The 13,867-nt window shown below is 46.4% G+C and overlaps 1 long non-coding RNA gene across 1 annotated transcript in view; it reads left to right on the forward strand.

The window, feature by feature from the left end:
- Positions 1-13,867, forward strand: part of LOC116967972 — an 86,509-nt gene that overhangs the window by 57,244 nt on the left and 15,398 nt on the right. Inside the window, exon 4 of the long non-coding RNA XR_004410372.1 lies at positions 8,325-8,401. This is a non-coding gene — a long non-coding RNA (uncharacterized LOC116967972). The remainder of the gene's footprint in view (positions 1-8,324; positions 8,402-13,867) is intronic.

Consider the following 13,867-nt stretch of genomic DNA (forward strand, 5'->3'; position numbering starts at 1 on the left):
GTTTAGTAAGTTTGTAGATGATACTAAGATAGGTGATGTTGTGGATAATGAAGTAGATTTTCAAAGTCTACAGAGAGATTTAGGCCATTTGGAAGAGTGGGCTGAAAGATGGCAGATGGAATTTAATGCTGATAAGTGTGAGGTGCTACATCTTGGCAGGACAAATCAAAATAGGATGTACATGGTAAATGGTAGTGAATTGAGGAATGCAGTTGAACAGAGGGATCTGGGAATAACTGTGCATAGTTCCCTGAAGGTGGAATCTCATGTAGATAGGGTGGTAAAGAAAGCTTTTGGTGTGCTAGCCTTTATAAATCAGAGCATTGAGTATAGAAGTTGGGATGTAATGTTAAAATTGTACAAGGCATTGGTGAGGCCGATTCTGGAGTATGGTGTACAATTTTGCTTCGGAGTCACTTGAGTGATTCCGTGAAGAACCCGTTCAGCACGCAGGCGCGGCATTACGTCCAGCAGAGCAACAGCGGCACAGCGGGAATCGGGCTCTCCCGCTATGGAGGTGAAAGAACGGGCCGTCAGGTAAGCTGACGTCAGTTTTCTTTCACAGGGAGCCTTCTGCTGTCCGGCAGAGAAGAAAGGCTCTGCAACAAACCTGTCCCCGCTCGACTCCACGGAGGAGCGTTCCATCGCGGGGGCAGCATCAAGGCGGCAGGACCGCTAACCAGCGCTCCGCTTCCCGACACTGCGCCGAGCCCAGCCCGCTAGCGCATCAGCAGCGGGCTGGAAAGAACGCCACGGAGGCGTCCGGCCGGTGGCTCCAACTTATCGGACGGGACGTCTTTCCACCCGCCCGGGAGGAAAGACAGCCGCCTGCACAGACCTGCCCCCGCTCGACTCCACGGAGGAGCGTTTCATCTCGCGGGGGCAGCACAAGGCGGTTGGACCGCTTACCGGGCGGTCCGCTACCGCGACACCGCGACCGAGCCCAGCCCCGCTAGCGCCTGAGTAGCGGGCTGGATGTGCCAAGCCAAGGAAGAGGCTTTCAGGCCGTTGGTTCCGACATCGGACGGCGACGTCTCTCCACCCAGGAGGGGGAGAGACAGCCGCCTGAGCTGCATGGAGCGGCTCTTGGGGCAGGAGCTCCAGCGAGGTGCACCCCAGGAGGGGTGCTCTCGCAGAGGGAGGTCAGGCACTCCCTCCACAGTGCCTTGTGCACTGTCCATTGCTTCCTCCTTCCGGAGGATAGCTTTGGTGACCAGGACTGGGCTGGTCAAGAACAGGGGCAATGGCTGAAGATCTCGGGAGTATGCAAGGGTGCAGGAACAGGAAGAGCTGCTAGGTGTGGTGGACAGCTACGTGGAAACCCCTCGTGAAGGAGGCCGTTAAAAGCCTGACGACAGCCATCACACCGTTTCTTCCTCGTTCCAAGGACAAATACGGAGATGACCACAACCTTCGTAAACAAGTCATAAGACCTGCCACAAAGTCCTACATTGCGGGGTTGCGCATACCCCAGCCACTGAGCCAGACCCACTGCTCTTTGGGGGGGGGGGGGTCTCACAAAGCATATGAAGAACATGCACAAGGTTTACAAAACTTTCGCTTCATGAGGGCAGGGCCGGGACGAGTAACCAAAAACAGTAATTCCTATGCAGCAGCACCCTATCGCATCCATCAGTCAACGTCTACCATATCGGACTGATGAAAGCTCGGGGTCTGCATCTATCACCGAAAGTCTTCTTTAGACAAGGGCCCAGAGCGGACCCCATGGAAAATGTGCCACCCCCCAACGTCACCGCCACGTCAGACGACGTGCAACATTCGTTGGACCGGTAGGAAACAGAAGAATACCCATAACCATAGAGGTAGGTGGGTCTGGTTCCTTCCAGTATATAGAGTAATACTAGCATGGGAGTCTATCACGAGTGATAGTATATACTCAATTGCATTAGTGAATACAATTCATACTAGAAACAATATTCACTAAACCCAAAAAAGATGGTGGATGTCGCATCATCATTAACTTAACTTCACTAAATATGTCTGTTAAGTATATACATTTTAAAATGGAACGGTTGTTACTGCCAAACAACTAAATTCCATAGGATACTTCATGGCAAGCATTCATCTTAAAGATGTTTACCATTTAGTATCATTCACTAGGATCATCGCAGATACCTGACATTTACCTAGATGGGGCAGCTATAGCAGTTTAAAGCGTTACCCAATGGGCTCACATCAGCCCAAAAGTGTTAGCCAAACACTAAAACCAGCTCTGGCAATATTCAGAAGACAAAAACATATTGTCATGGCATATCTTGATATATCCTAAATGGTAGGTAAGGCCATGAATTTGACTTGTTAGCTGTTTAACTACCAAACAGTTATTCGGAACCCCGGGGTTGTCTTGCATCCAGATAAATCTTAGTTGAAGCCATCCTCTTTCATGGACTATCTTGGGCTTCATAATTAATTTAGTCTACGTGACTGTAACGTTGTCAAGAGACAACATAGTTGAATTGGCACAATCATGCAACAAATTAATGGTCAACAAACTACCAACTACTCGACAACTAACAGAGTAATTGGGAAATGGTAGCAGCATTTCTGGCTACATAATTCGGACCTTAGTACCAAAAACGACATACAGGTCATTATTGATCGTTTCATGAGTTACCCACTGAAGTAATATCAGAACGACAGTGGTGGGCAAAAGACGTTTGACATAGGTTTCAGTCTATTATTATCACTAACCCTACGTCAGTTATCCAAACAGATGTCAGTACTGAAGACTGGGGAGTAACCAGCTCTATATCCAGCACAAGTAGTAGATGGACTAACCCAGAATCATTGTTACCACTTACACTGGGCATTAATTATCTAGAGATGTTTGAGTGAATTTTATGGTTAAAGCACTTGCATGTACGGTTATAAATAGACAATACTACGGTGGTGGCCTACATTAACCACATGGGCGGCATAAAATCAGTATCATGCGACAAGTTGGTCAACACAATTTGGCAATGGTGTGTCCAAAGACGTATTTGGCTATCAGTAATGTACCTGCCAGGTAAGCTAAATACAGTGACAGACACCAGGTCACATAAATTTAATGACAACTGATGTTTTAAAAACCCCAAAAAATATTTCACAAAAGTTATCAAGCAAAATGGCACGCCAGATATCGATTTATTTGCATCAAGGCTAAATCACCAGCTACCTATGTATGTCGCTTGGGAAACAGACCTTGAGGCAGCAGCGATAGATGCGTTCGCGCCGGATTGGGGAAATTCTTCTTCTATGCATTTCCTCCCTTCTGCCTCATCAGTCGGGGGCTGCGCACAGTACAAATGGACTCTGCTTCAGGTATTTTGATAGTCCCGACTGGCCTACGCAGCCATGGTTCCCAATACTCCATGACATGGTTGTTGAAACTCCGATGGTATTCCCCAGTGACCCAGAGTTATTAACATCCAGTGTCGGGCACAAGCCATCCGTGCCATGAAAAAATCAAACTCCTGGGTTGCAGATGCTGCACAAACCACTTCTGGGACTGGGATTATCATAACAAACCGTGAACACCATGTCAGCATTCCTCCGAAAATCCACTGAACAACAGCACTTGTCCAGCATCAAAAAATGGGAGAAGTACTGCTTGGATACAGGGACCACCTACTCAACCGCTACAATTACCAACGTACTGGAATTCCTGGTGAACCTTCACCACAATGAAGGATTTCGGCTACAGAGCCATCAACACAGCTAGAATTGCCCTGCCTGTCTTTTTCAAAACCAGCTCCAGGACAACAGGCCATGGAGTCCCACCAGCTGGTGGTCAATCTAATGAAGGGTATTTACAAATCTAAACCCCTAGACCAGGTACACCCATACATGGGATGTCAGTGTGGTCCTGACTTACCTCAGGGGATGCCCACCAGCCAGATCCCTCAACCTAAAACCATCTATGCTCTAAACATACATGTTGATGGCACTTGTAGCTGCACAGAGGGTCCAGTCACTACTCCTATTGCAACTGGACACCATGCTCACAGCTCCAGACTAGATCTCTGTCGTTGTCCAGGGAATGGTCAAACATAGCAGACCAGGAACACCTAATCCAGTCGTGGAATTCCGGGCTTACCCGCCAGAAACACGGTAATGTGCCATGACCCTATTATCCTACATAGACACAACCAAAATATTCGAGGGAGACGTAAAGCCTTGTGGGTCAGTCATAAAAAACCTTATGGTCGGGTGACGAGCCATTTCGGGATGGCTCAAGCAGGTGCTAAAGCTGCTGGGATAAAAATTAACATGTACAAAGTTCATTCCACCAGGGCAGCATCCACGTCGACGGCAAAAAGAATGGACGTGCCTATAAACCACATCCTGGCTACAGCAGGATGGTGGGGTGGGGAGGGGGTGGGGGGTGTAGAACGTTCAGAAATTTTATAATAAGCTGTTGACATTTGCAGGAAAGATTCCAGACTGCAAATATTTAATTTAAGCCCAGGGGAGCAATTTAATTTCTTCGTTGTTATTGTTAAAAAATACCATTGTGTTTTTCTACAAACAGATTCATTGGTTGATTACGATAACACACTTCCTCCCTCAAAGACTTCGGCAGTGATGTAGTAATAACTGTTAAACGGTTTGAAATCACAGAGCTTTGAAATCTTCACGGAATCACTCACGTGTCTCCGAAGTAAAATAGTAAGATTAAACGAGAACTTACCAGTTTGAAGTTTGATCTGTATTTTATGAGGAGTTACGATGAGGGATTACGTGCCCTCTGCTCCCACCCTAATTAATATGGGTCAAATTCATAAACTGATGTCTCCTTATCTTTACTATGTTTACTTCAATAACTGTGTCTATCTGTGATTCCACACCGCTGCTTTGAAGTATGCCGCGTCTGCGTGCTGAACGGGTTCTTCACGTAATCCCTCATCGTAACTCCTCATAAAATACAGATCAAACTTCAAACTGGTAAGTTCTCGTTTAATCTTACTATTTTGGTTGGCTAATTATAGGGAGGATGTCAACAAAATAGAGAGAGTACAGAGGAGATTTACTAGAATGTTGCCTGGGTTTCAGCAACTAAGTTACAGAGATAGGTTGAATAAGTTAGGTCTTTATTCTCTGGAGCGCAGAAGGTTAAGGGGGGACTTGATAGAGGTCTTTAAAATGATGAGAGGGATAAGACAGAGTTGATGTGGATAAGCTTTTCCCATTGAGAGTAGGGAAGATTCAAACAAGAGGACATGACTTGAGAATTAAGGGACAGAAGTTTAGGGGTAACATGAGGGGGAACTTCTTTACTCAGAGAGTGGTAGCTGTGTGGAATGAGCTTCCAGTGGAAGTGGTGGAGGCAGGTTCAATTTTATCATTTAAAAATAAATTGGATAGGCATATGGATGGGAAAGGAATGGAGGGTTATCGTCTGAGTGCAGGTAGATGGGACTAGGGGAAAATAAGAGTTTGTCACGGACTAGAAGGGCCAAGATGGTCTGTTTCCGTGCTGTAATTGTTATATGGTTATAACATGGATAGATGACATTTCACGGGGTGCTAGAGTAACTTAGCGGGTCAGGCAGCATCTGTGGAGAACATGGGTAGGTGACGTTTCACAGAGTACTGGAGTAACTCAGCGGGTCAGGCAGCATCTGTGTCGAACATGGATAGGTGACGTTTCACAGGACAATGAAGCTAGTTGGAGAATGGTGGCCGATTAGGAAAAGGGGTGATGCAACGAGACCTAGGTGTCATGGTACACCAGTCATTGATAGTAGGATGGCAAGTGCAGCAGGTAGTGAAGAAAGCAAATAGTATGTTAGCATTCATAGCAAAAGGATTTGAGTATAAGAGCTGGGACGTTCTATTGCAGTTGTACAGGGTCTTGGTGAGACCACACCTGGAGTATTGTGTACAGTTTTGGTCTCCTAATCTGAGGAAAGACATTCTTGCCATAGAGGGAGTACAGAGAAGGTTCACCAGACTGATTCGTGGGATGGCAGGACTTTCATATGAAGAAAGACTGGATAGACTCGGCTTGTACACACTAGAATTCAGAAGATTAAGGTGGGATCTTATAGAAACTTACAAAATTCTTAAGAGGTTAGAAAGGCTAGATGCAGGAATATTATTCCTGATATTGGGGAAGTGCAGAACTAGGGGTCACAGTTTAAGGATAAGAGGGAAGTTTTTTAGGACCGAGATGAGAAAATCGCGTGGTGAATCTGTGTAATTCTCTGCCACAGAAGGTAGTTGAGGCCAGTTCATTGGCTATATTTAAGAGGGAGTTAGATGTGGCCCTTGTGGCTAAAGGGATCAGGGGGTATGGAGAGAAAGCAGGAATGGGATACTGAGTTGGATGATCAACCATGATCATATCGAATTGCGGTGCAGGCTCGAAGGGCCGAATGGCCTACTCCTGCACCTATTTTCTATGTTTCTAACTAGGGTTGGGGATTGGTGGAGAGAGAGGGAAGGCAAGGGTTACTTGAAGTTGGAGAAATCAATATTCATATCGCTGTTGTAATCTGCCTGTCCCGCTGAGTTTCTGCAGCATTTTGTGTCTATCTTCAGTGTCATCCAGCATCTGCTGTTCCTGCAGATTTTGTCTTGCCCACGTTGACCAAGTTGCCCCATCTACACTAGGTCCTCCTGCCTGCATTTGCTCTGCATCTCTCCATACCTATCCTATCCATGTACCTGTCAAGAGTCAAGTGTATTTTATTGTCATATGTCACAAACTGAACTATTAAATGTTGACTTACGATACGATAGAACTTTATCTAAATGCGGGAGTAACTTAGCGGGACAGGCGGCTGTCTCTGGATAGGAGGAATGGGTGATGTTTCATGCCTATCTTCAGTGTAAACCAGCATCTGCAGTCCTTATATCACCCTCTCTATCTCTCGTTTGCCTCACCCCTGACTCTCAGTCTGAAGATGGGCCTTAACCCGTAACATCACCTACTCCAGCATTTTGTGACTATCTTAAATGTAGAGCAAGTTCGGAGCAAATGGCTGGAAGAGAGACAAGAATAAGATGCAATGTCAAATTCCCATCTACAGGGGATCAGTTCTTCTCATTATGGTGGTGTTTAGTTTGTGCCCAGTCTGTATTGGAAAACTTTATGCTTATTATTGTCATGTGTACTGAGATAAAGTGAAAAGCTTTGTTTTCAAAGGTTTCAAAGGTCTTTTATTGTCACCTGTACCAATTAAGGTACAGTGATATTCGAATTACCAATTCGCCGTACAAAAAAAGTAACAAGACACACAACTACATAAAAGTTAACATAAACATCCAGCACAGCGGATTCCTCACTGTGATGGAAGGCAATAAAGTCTAACATCGGAAATGTCCTCGTTCTTCAGGGAACGGGGATTCCCCTCCACCACCATAGATGAAGCTCACACCAGGGTCTCATCCATACCCTGTAACACTGCTCTCTCTCCCCATCCCCGCACTCGCAACAAGGGCAGAGTCCCTCTGGTCCTCACCTTTCACCCCACCAGCCGGCAAATACAACACATAATTCTCCGCCATTTCCGCCACCTCCAACGTGACCCCACCACTCGCCACGTCTTCCCATCTCCCCCCATGTCTGCCTTCCGCAAAGACCGCTCCCTCCGCAACTCCCTTGTCAATTCTTCCCTTCCCTCGCGCTCCACCCCCTCCCCGGGCACTTTCCGTTGCAATCGCAAGAAATGCAACACCTGTCCCTTCACCTCCCCCCTCGACTCCATTCAAGGACCTAAGCAATCGTTCCAGGTGCGACAAAGGTTCACCTGTATCTCCTCCAACCTCATCTACTGCATCCGCTGCTCTAGGCGTCAGCTGATTTACATCGGGGAGACTATGCGTAGGTTGGGCGATCGTTTCGCCGAACACCTCCGCTCAGTCCGCAATAACCAACCTGACCTCCCGGTGGCTCAGCACTTCAACTCCCCCTCCCATTCCCAATCCGACCTCTCTGTCCTGGGTCTCCTCCATTGCCAGAGTGAGCAACAGCGGAAATTGGAGGAACAGCACCTCATATTCCGCCTGGGGACCTTGCGTCCGGATAGCATTAACATTGAATTCTCCCAATTTTGCTAGCCCTTGCTGTCTCATCCCCTTCCTTAACCCTCTAGCTGTCTCCTCCCACCCTCCCATCCGCCCGCCCTCGGGCTCCTCCTCCTCCCCTTTTCCTTCCTTCTTCCCCCCCACACCCCATCAGTCTGAAGAAGGGTTTCGGCCCGAAACGTCGCCTATTTCCTTCGCTCCATAGATGCTGCTGCACCCGCTGAGTTTCTCCAGCAATTTTGTGTACCTGCAATAAAGTCTAACCTTCTTCCCTCATTTTTCTCCTGCAGTCGGGGCCGTTGATCGATGTGTCGGGGCGATCCAAGCCCCCGTGTCGAGGCACTAGTATGGTGAAGCGTCTCAGGCTGTGAGTAGAATAAAATAACACTGCATCTGGTTAACCCAGAGAACACGGTCCCTCATTGATGTGTGGGAAGGACCAGAACTGCAGATGCTGGTTTGAACCAAAGATAGACACAAAATCTGTAATATCTCAGTGGGGTCAGGCAGCATCTGTGAAGAAAAGGGATGGGTGACGTTTAGTGTCGAGACCCTTCTTCAGACTGAGAGTCAGGGGTGAGGGAAATGAAAGATATGGAAGACATTTGAAAGCAGATGATGATCAAGGAATAGTAGATTGGTTCATTCGAAGGTAGATACAAAATACTGGAGTAACTCAGCGGGACAGACAGCATCATCTGGAGACAAGGTATGGGTGACATTTCGGGTCGGGAACCTTCTGCAGACTAGGATGGTTCATTGTTGGCAGGGGAGAAGATGTCAAAAAGGCATACAATCAGTAAAATGAATCAGGACAGTGTAATCAAACCCGAAACGTCACCTGCCCCTTTTCTCCAGGGATGCTGTCAGTCCCACTGAGTTCCTCCAGCCTTTTGTGTTTATCTTCGGTTTTTCATTGATCTTTGACATTGCCCTCCATGGTGAATAGAGCCTTTTGTTATACAGGCCTTGTTTTCTCAGGACCGTATAATGCTGGGGAGGTCAGTATCCGCAATGGACCGGGCAGTGTCCACCACCTTTTATAATCTCCTTCTTACCTGGGCTTTCGAGTTGCCAAACCTGGCCGTGATGAAACCAGTCAAAGATGCTGCCATGTGTAGGTCCACCACCGATTTTCCAGCACCCTTGGTTCCAGAGCCTTTCTGGATTATCCTTTTTGACGGACAAAAAGAGGTCATGGTCTCGAGGGAGTTCAATGGTACTGGAGCCGTCCATATAGGCCACTGGTGGGCTGAGATATCGGCCGTGTAGGTGGGCAATTGGAACAGATCTGCCGGCTCTGGCCGCAGGGGGCAAATTCATCCCACCGATCGGCACAGAAGTCCTGGTGAGGTTAAGATAAGCCGCCTCACCCGGCCTGGGTACCACATTTTCAGGGGGAGTTCTGGGGGGCATTTCAAGAGTGCACTTGTAATTTTGCCTGGACCACCAGTTGCCGCAGAATCGGTGGTGGACCTGTACATTGTGTGTGTTTGCGTATGCGCTCTGCTTGATGTTAGCGTTTGAGGTATTTTTCCCGGGGTTGGGATGATTAGCCACTCATGGATTCAGTCAACACTGCATAACTATCTCTCCTGCCTAGAGTCACACAACATGCAAGCAGGTCATTCGGCTCAACTTACTGAAACTGACCAACATGTCCCATCTACACTAGTCCCACCTGCTTGTGTTTGGCCCATAACCTTCCTAAACCGTTCCTATCCATGTACCCGTCCATTATGCTTCACATATGATCCCTGTTAGAGGAAATATCTTGTCAATCTGGTGGAGAGGGAGCAGAGAAGATTCACAAAATGTTGCCAGGACTCGAGGGCCTGAGCTATAGGGAGAGGTTGGGCAGGCTAGGACTTTATTCCTTGCCGTGCAGGAGGCTGATCTTATAGAAGTGTATCAGATCATGAAAGGAATAGATTGGGTAAATGCACAGTCTTTTACCCAGAATTGAGGAAATCGAGAACCAGAGAACATAGGCTTAAGTTGTGGGGGGAGAGATTTAATAGGAACCTGAGGGGCCACTTTTTCACACAGAGGATAGAAGGTGTATGGAGCGAGCTGTCAGAGGGGGTAGTGGACTATAACAATATTTAAAACACATTTGAATGGATAGGGCAGGTTTAGAGGGATATGTACCAAATACAGGCAGGTGGGACTAGTGTAGCAGGGACATGTTGGTCGGTGTGGACAAGTTGAGTTGAGAAGCCTGTTTCCACACTGTATCTCTCTTTGAGCAGGTACTTTGAGTTATAAATTCACCGTTCCTATCGAACTATCCATGTGAAACCACTGCCTTACTTTTTTATGCTATTTCCGTACATCACACAGAGGAGAAATAATGCAGAGCTAAGGCAAGCGATGAAGTAATCAATTATTCCTACTCCTAAGCACGCCCAGTGTAATAATTAATTAATAGACGCTCTGTTCCATTCTGTGGCCATTTAGAATGCGCAAGGCATTTATGGCTGCAATCTTTCGAGATTTACTTTGGTAGTCTGAAGAAGGGTCACCCGAAACATCACCCATTCCTTCTCTCCGCTGCCTGAGTTACTCCAGCATTTTGTATCTATTTACGATGGATGTTGCCAGGACTTGAGGGCCTGAGCCATAGGGAGAGGTTGAGCAGGTTTGGTGTGCAGGAGGGTGAGGGGTGACCTTAGAGAGGTGTACAAGACCGTGAGGGGAATAAATAAAGTGAATGCAGTATGTTACGCAGGGTTTGGGAACCAAGAACCAGAGGACATAGGTTGAAGGTGAGATGGGAAAGATTTAATTTCAGTCCCGAAACATCACCTGCCCCTTTTCTCCAGAGATGCTGTCTGTCCCGCTGAGTTCCTCCAGCCTTTTGTGTCTATCTTTGGTTTTTCATTGATCTTTGACATTGCCCTCCATGGTGAGTAGAGCCTTTTGGTTCCAGAGCCTTTCTGGATTATCCTCCAAGACTTTACTGGAGAACCTACCTGATCTCCCGGTTGCTCAACATTTAATTCTCCTCCCATTCCCACACTGACCTTGGGACCTTGGCCTCCTCCATTGTCAGAGTGGGGCCCAGCGCAAACTGGAGGTAGGGTTAGGATGATCAAATTGAAATTAGCTTCCTTGATGTTGTTGCCAGGAGATCTGTTTGAAGAAGATTAAATAATTTAGTGGGTTTAGCGTGAGCTTTGGCTGCAGCTCACTGCATTGGTCATAATTAGCATGTTGGATACACGTAAATATGTATGATTCCTGAGGCCTGACATTAGGGTGGTTGGAGGTATCCAGTTGTCTGTTTTGCAATTACTGCTAGTCAGAGGGTGGTGATTGTGTGTAATTCTTTGCCACATAAGGCTGTGGAGGACGTCAATGGATATTTCAAAGGCAGAGATAGATAGATTTTTGTTTAAGAAAGAAACTGCAGATGCTGGAAAAATCGAAGGTGGACAAACATGTTGGAGGAACTGAGCGTGTGAGGCAACATTTATGGAGAGAAGGAATAGGCAACGTTTCGGGTCCTTCTTCAGACTGACAAAGATAGATAGATTTTTGATTAGCGCGGATGTCAGGGGTTATGTGGAGAATGCAGGAGAACAGGGATAGGAGGGAGAGATAGATCAGCCATGGTTGAATGGCGGAGTAGACTTGATGGGCCGAATGGCCTAATTCAGTTCCTATCACTTATGAACTGATGAACTGCACCTCTAATTTTGCCTGGGCAGCTTACAGTGGTATGAACATTGACTTCTCTAACTTTAAGTAGCCCTTGCTTTCTCTCTCTCTCCATCCCTCCCCCTTTCCAGTTCCCTCATTAGTCTTACTGTCGTTGACTACATTTTATCTCTGTGCCCACTCTCATCATCACTCTGAAGAAGGGTCTCAACATGAAACGTCATCCATTCCTTCTCTCAGAGATGCTGCTCGTCCCGCTGTGTTACTCCAGCATTTTGTGTCTTATCTTCAATTTAAAAGACATTTTGACAGGTCTGGAAATAGGAAAGGTTGAGAGGAATATGGGCCAAATGCAAGCAGGTGGAACTAGAGTTTGTACGTTCTTGCTGTGACTGTGTGTGTTTTCTACGGGTGCTCCGAAATCCCCCCTCATTCCAAAGATGTGCAGGTGTGTAGATTAATTCTGAAAATTGCCCCCAGTGAGTAGGGTAGATATAGTGTACGGGTGATCGCTGGTTGGCGCGTACTTGGTGAGCCTAATGGCCCGTTTCCATGCTATATCTCTAATGTAAGCTTAGAAGGGATGACAGTGCATCATTTCACCACGTTGAGCAATACTCTCTGTATCATGGACATCACCACAATCCCATTTACTTGTCCATCATATGTTAACACCTCAGGTAACATTGACCCTTCGCTCATAAGTTACAGGAGCAGAATTAGGCCATTTGGCCCATCAAGTCTACTCCACCATTCAATTATGGCTGATCTATCTTTCCCCATCAACCCCTTCTCCTGACTTCTACCCATAACCCCTGACACCCGTTCTAATCAAGAATCTATCCTTAAAAATATCCAATGACTTCGCCTCCACAGCCGCATGTGGCAATAAATTCCATCGATTCACCACCCTCTGACTAAGGACATTCCTCATCTCCTTCTTAAAGGAATGTCCTTTAGTACTGAGGCTCTGGTCGTAGACCAGGGGTTGCCAACCTTTGTCATCCCATTTACCCAGGCAACTTTAATGGCACATTACAATATTATTTCACTTATTTATGAACAACTAATGATGAACAGATACCAGTATACCAGAACCAAACACAATCAGTCAATGAGAATAAATATGTACAAATCCAGATTCAATAAATGTGCCCCCTGGGTAGGTGAAATGTACCTTCTGGGGGGTAAGTTTACCCCAGGCTGGGAACCCTTGTCCGAGACTCTCCCATGAGTGGAAACATCCTATCCACATCCATACTGTCCAAACCTTTCACTATTTGGTACATTTCATTGAACTCCAGCGAGTACAGGCCCACTGCCTTCATAAATGATCATCATAGATTAACCCGCCCATTCCTGGGATCATTCTCGTAAACCTCCTCTGGACCCTCTCCATAGCCAGCACATCCTTCCTCAGATATGGTGCATGAAATTGCTCACAATACTCCAAATGTGGCCTAACCAGCGCCTTATAGAGCCTCAGCATTACATCCCTGTTTTTGTATTCTAGCCCTCTTTAAATAAATGCTACTATTTCGTTTGCCTTCTTTATCACTGATTTGTCTAGCTGATTATTTTTTTGGGAATCCTGCAACAGAATCCCAAGTCCTTCTGCACCTCCGATTTCTGGATTCTCACTCCATTTAGAAATGAGTCTACGCCTTTTTTCCCCATTCATCTTTCTCTCAAAATATGTTTTATATCATCCATTGAACTCCAGTTTTTAAACATCTGTTCATTATTCATTCTGCCATAATTTGTTTCTGGCATCCTTATCCATCTCAATTAGCTCCCATCCCCCACATATGCTGAATCCTCCTTAGTTTAGTTTTAGAGCTACAGCATGGAAACTGGCCCTTTGGCCCACCGAGTCTACGCTGACCAACGATCACCCACACGCTAGTTCTACGTTATTCTACACGCTCTTGGACAATTCAAGGAATTCAATTTACATTAGAGCTGCTGCCTCACAGCGCCAGAACCCGGGTCAGTTTAGTTTATTGTCACGTTTACCGAGGTACAGAGAAAAGCTTTTTGTTGCGTGCAGCCAGTCAGTGGAAAGTCAATACATGATTACAGTCGAACTATTTACAGCGTACAGATGCATGATCAGGGAATAATGTTTAGTGCAAGATAAACCCAGTAAAGTCCGATCAAATATAGACCA

This window comes from Amblyraja radiata, chromosome 43 (genome assembly GCF_010909765.2).
Source record: "Amblyraja radiata isolate CabotCenter1 chromosome 43, sAmbRad1.1.pri, whole genome shotgun sequence".
Lineage (NCBI taxonomy): Eukaryota > Metazoa > Chordata > Chondrichthyes > Rajiformes > Rajidae > Amblyraja > Amblyraja radiata.